Source organism: Anabrus simplex, chromosome 5 (genome assembly GCF_040414725.1).
Source record: "Anabrus simplex isolate iqAnaSimp1 chromosome 5, ASM4041472v1, whole genome shotgun sequence".
Lineage (NCBI taxonomy): Eukaryota > Metazoa > Arthropoda > Insecta > Orthoptera > Tettigoniidae > Anabrus > Anabrus simplex.
In genome coordinates this window covers 414,127,660-414,133,372 of record NC_090269.1, presented here as the reverse complement: position 1 = coordinate 414,133,372, position 5,713 = coordinate 414,127,660, and positions in this window count along the sequence as shown.

Sequence of the window (5,713 nt, the reverse complement as noted above, 5' to 3'; positions counted from 1 at the left end):
CGCACGGCTCACTAAATTTCCGATATCATATGAATTATTATTATATCCAAATTATAAAAAAAAGTAAATTCTTCTTAAAAAAAGTAGTTTTATTTTATTTATTATTATTATTAATAATTTAAAAAATTCAATTTTCGCCTGTTACACGGTAGTCCACTCTTAATATGTTTAACGCATAACCCCTTTTACAATTTCGATTTATTCTGGCACTAATCAATCCAGATATGATTTACTTGGAAATTTTATTATTATTATCCCTTCTGCCAAATTTTAACAACTTCACTTTGAAAATATGAACATACTAACAAAACACCACTGGTATGACGAGGCTGGACTTTCCTTCAATGTCATTACATCGCTCGTTAAAATGACAAACAGAAAAACACATATCGGGTCTATTTAACTATCATAACCAAAATCAAATGTAAAGAAAATTATTCTTGACTACAAAGAAAATAAGAATACATGCATGACTTAACGTACTACCCTATATCTACAAAATTTACATCTCCAACAAACTGAATACATAAAAGACCCGATTATTTACATTGTTATTATTTACTACTGTCCGTGCTACAAATTTAGGATGGGGTCGTTAAGCGACTCATCTTGTTACAGAAGGTAACCAAGTCTAATCAAATAATTCCCATTTTTCCCATCACGATAACATTTCCCAAATATTATTTACATTATGTACTCATCTTAGTTTCTCGGTATTCCATTACAGCTTTGCAGATGAGAGGCTCCTTTCGGCCCCTCTCTGCATTTTACTCCTCCATTCTTGATGGCTTAGTTCCACAAAAGATTTCCTGGCACATTACCATTTTACACTAATACCTTAATTATCACAAAACGTCACCATTGACAACGTTAACACTGAACACTTTAACTTTTATACAACAAATTAATATCCTAGACCCAAAAATTTAATATTTTACACTATTTTAATCTTCGTCCAATTACCGCACAATGGACCTGGACACGTACGACGAGGTGTCAAATTTTACGCCCGTCGCGATTTATGTCGTCCGACGCGATACGCCCGTTTCATACGGCCTTCTTGAAGTGTTCATGATAGCGGTTCGATATTGCAAAGTACAGGCTATTATTCCCTTAAAGTACTGTTCATCACACAGTATGTTATTTACGTACTTTGTGCGGTGCAATTTATATTACTCTCTTACAGTGCAATTAATTTACTTCACTGATATTTATAACTGACAAACACTGTCCTACGTTAACTATTTCCAGTTCATGTTGCTTGAGCGCAATCACATTTTCTAAACACTGGCGGATGCTCGCGCCATTAAATGTTGAGTTACTGTACGCCCGTAGAATTTGAAGTTAGCTGCGACCGACAGTTCAGCTCCAGAGATTTATTTCAAGTGTGGTGGCGAGTATCCCTTGTCCCGTATATATGGATGAAGCTTTCCCTCGCGGATTCATTGACGTCATACCCCTTATGGAGGGGGTTGATTTTTAATATCGGCCCTTGCACTCCAAATTGGACGTTAAAATTTTTATCAAATTAATCCACTCCGCTAGCATATCTGCTGGATTAAATATGAACTCCTGGTGATCACAGATTTAGGAGATACGGGTGGATTTAGCTCCTCACATTTCGCGCCTTTGGAAGCGTCCCTTACAACGTGGTCTTCGTCCAGCCAATGACATGCAAGCTGTCTGGTTTCCAAGAAATCCAGCCTTCAATTTATTTAATTTGCCAATAATTATTGATTATTTTTCCATGCGTGACATCTAATAAATTCATTACATCGATCCGTGTACCCACAATAATTTATTACTGATTACTTTTGAAGTTACGAGAATATCTCATCCATCATTCCTTAAGATGGTATCCCTGGGTCTTCCATCAAATTTTAGCGATTGGCCGGCAAGCGGTCACGTGATTTATATCTCCACCTGCCCGAACCTAGGCTAGCGAATGTCCTCGCAACCGCTGTAGCTTTCCATGACGTCACGGGAATCTCCGTCCTGCCAAAAATATCCCAGCGCATTACTCATGTTGCGAACTTCCTTTGTATCACCTACCCCCTTTCTCTTTCTGACCAAGAATTATTTGTGGACTTGTATTTTCTTGTTCGCCAACTAATGAGATCCCCTGCTGTGAAGTAGCTAAATGTTGTTGTGTCGAGCTAATCCGTTAGGCTCCAGTCTGTCGTCCTTCCTCGCTCATATTTCGACATTACACAGATGAAATATTCTCAACTACACTTCTGTATTTCAATAAATGTACCATATATTATTTTATCAATCAAATCATGACTGACTATGGACCTATGTCACTCGGGTTCAATATGAATATTGTAAATAATTACAAGAAAAGTACCGGGCGAGTTGCCCGTTCCGTTAGAGGAGCGCAAATGTGAGTTTGCATCCGGGAGATAGAGAGTTCGAATGCCACTGTCGGCAGGCCTGAAGATTGTTTTCCGTGGTTCCCAATTTTCACACCAGGCAAATGCCGGGGTGTATCTTAATAAAGGCTTCCTTCCCACTCCTAACCTTTTTCTATCCCGCCGTCACCATAAGATCTATCTCTATCTTTGAGACGTAAAACAAATTGCAAAAAGAAAGTGTCGGGCGAATTGGCCGTACGCTAAGGGCGCACAACTGTGTGCTTGCATCCTGGAGATACTGAGTTCAAATCCTACTGTTGGCAGCCCTGAAGATGATTTTCTGTCGTTTCCCGTTTTCATACCAGGTAAAGCCCTTAATTAAGGCTTACTTTCCAGTCCTAATAATTTCCTATCGCATCATCGCCATAAGACTTATCTGTGTCGGTGCTACGTAAGGCAAATTTAAAGAAAACTAAAATTAAAAATACATGGAAATTTATTTTGAAGGCGTGTTCATATTTCAAGCTTGACAAGTCTCTTGGTTTTATAATTAACGAAACAAGCGGTTTAATTAAAAATCATTTTATGACTGGATATACACAGGAGTCTGTTGTTAATTAATAATCTGTTAAATGTAAAGAGTTCCAATGATGGATATCGACTGAAAATGACTTTAATTCAAGCTTGACAGAACAAATGAACATCCAGCACAATATACACGCCAAGCGGTTACGAAGCCTTCGTTATACAGGAATAAGAGACTAGCGACAGCTCTACTTGTAGGTCCCCACAGTTATAGTCTACAATTATGATAACACGGTAAAATTATATACATTTTAAGAATTAGTACATACCGAGCAAGATTGCCGTGTGGTTAAGGTCACGTAGTTATCCGCTTGCATTCGGCATATAGTGGATTCGAATACCACCGTCGGCAGCTCTGACGATGGTTTCTCTTATATTTTCATTTTCAAAAAGATGAAATTATATATGTTTTAGAATGTGACCAGCCAATCTATCTCACCATTGAGTCACCACATCTTTCTTTTCACTCCTACCAGGTACAATAACTCTTCGTTCATAAACTCATCGACCTATAATATTTCTCTATGAGCTGGGCTGAGTGACTAAGACGGTTAAGGCGCTGGCCTTCTGAGTCCAACTTGGCAGATTTGATCACGACTCAGCCCGATGATATTTGAAGGTGCTCGAATACGTCAGCCTCGTGTCGGTAGATGTACTGTGACGTAAAATAACTCCAGCGGGACAGATTTACGGCAGCTCGCAGTCTACGAAAACCGTAAAAAGAAGTAGTTACCGGGGCGTAAAGCTAGAAACATTATTATTTCTTTATATCACCGCACTTCGAAGACCTCAATTCTATTTCTCTGTAGCAGTTGTCGTCCATGCTTCATGGTGCCTCTATTCCCTCCGATTAGTATTAGTAGAGGATGGTTGCTAATTTGTACTTCCTTTTAACACAACAATCACCATCAGACTACAAACCTCCTCGGAAACGCGCAATAGTGAATCCATTCTTCCTTCGCCTCAGACTGAGCTCGATAGCTGCAGTCGCTTAATTGCGGCCAGTGTCCAGTATTCGGGAGATAGTGGGTTCAAGCCCCACTGTCGGCAGCCCTGAAGATGGTTTTCCGCAGTTTCCCATTTTCACATAAGGCAAATGCTGGGGCTGTACCTTAATCAAGGCCACGGCCGCTTCCTTCCCACTGCTAGGCCCTTCCTGCCCCATCGTCGCCATAAGACCTATCTGTGTCGGTGCGACGTAAAGAAATAGCAAAACCTTCGCCTCAGGAAGGGCATCTGGCCGTAAAAATGGTCACATTTACCTGTGTGACAGAGTTCGCACCCGCGATTCCTTCTGAGTGTGCGAAAAATGCTTATGATTATGGTCGGATACAAAATGAAGGTAGTATATGAGTGTTCGACTGTTGGTCATACTGATAAGTAATTTGAAAAAATACGTCGATATCCCACGCCTTTGTCCTTCTATCTGCTACTGAATTTAGCTAATTAGATCGCTTCGCGGGAGAATTTAAATGGGCCTTACGAGGTGGTGTTCTAAATCTGCACGTAGCTTGTTTGGGCTTGAGAGTATGCCAAGAAATGACTATCAAACACTAACCCACCGTGGGAATCGCCAATGCTTGCTATGGGCCGAGCCTATCAACAGGGAGGTCCTGTTTCAAGTGTCCCCCCTGGAGGAGTTTATTTCTTATGTTGGTGCTCTCAAGCCGATCATAAGCCACTTGCAGAATTAACAAACCCCGCTAGGCGTTCTGATTGGCTAACTTCAGCAGGTGATAAAATGATACTGGCATGATATTTGTAATTATTTTTCTCCAATTATTTATCAGTATGACCAACGCTCTAACGATTATAAACCAGTTTCACATTGTATCCGACCAGCCTGCAAAAGATGAAGGTAGAGGTAAGTAATACAGGGTGCATTCATGAAATACCAGTATCTCAAAATCTCTCACCTTCCGGCTCCGCGGATACATGTTTAGCAAGCTTGCCATTGGTCCGAAGGGTCACGGGTTCGATTCCCGGCTAGGTTGGTGACCTTTAACTCTCCTTACTTAATTCCTGTCGCTGCGTATAATTGATCGTCAGTAGGGTCCCATCCTCATAGGTCGCCTGTATTGGGCCAACTCGAATGACCTGCACCAGACCTCTCCAGAGGCATACTCCATTATAATTAAAATATTATGGTGGACCGAGGCACTTACATGAGATGTGAGCTCCTGATAGTTCAATTGCCACCTGCTCGAAATGACGCCACGTCACACTGACCCTAAATGAGTGTATCCTCGCTGTGATATGTATTCAATTCACTGGGCGTTGTAGTGTTATGCAGTGGAACTGCAGCTGGTGGCTGGTCTATATTCCCGTGCATCTGTGTGAGGGTCCTACGTTATTAACTCAATTTGCCACGGACACGCGGTGGCAACGAGACGGAATTTTTAAGTACTGCCCGCTCTGGGTGTGGGGCAGGGAGAGCCGTGACAGCTGCACCGGACAAAGCTAGAGGAACCGTGATGTGTAGCTGAATGCCACTTTCGGTACACTTCTCCCTTGTACATTTTCTCCGTTACACGGAGAACCTTACAATCGCGGATATTTTCTTGAGCGTAGAAAAAGAGAGGGAATTTATTTAAATTCTGCTTTACGTCGCATCGACACAGATAAGTCTTATAGAGTCGATGGATAGGGAAGGGCTAGGAATGAAAAGGAAGTGACTCTGACCTAAATGAGGGTACAGCCTCAGCATTTTTCTTGTGTGGAAATGGGAAACCGCGGATAAGCATCTTCAGTTCTGCCGGCAGTGGGATTCG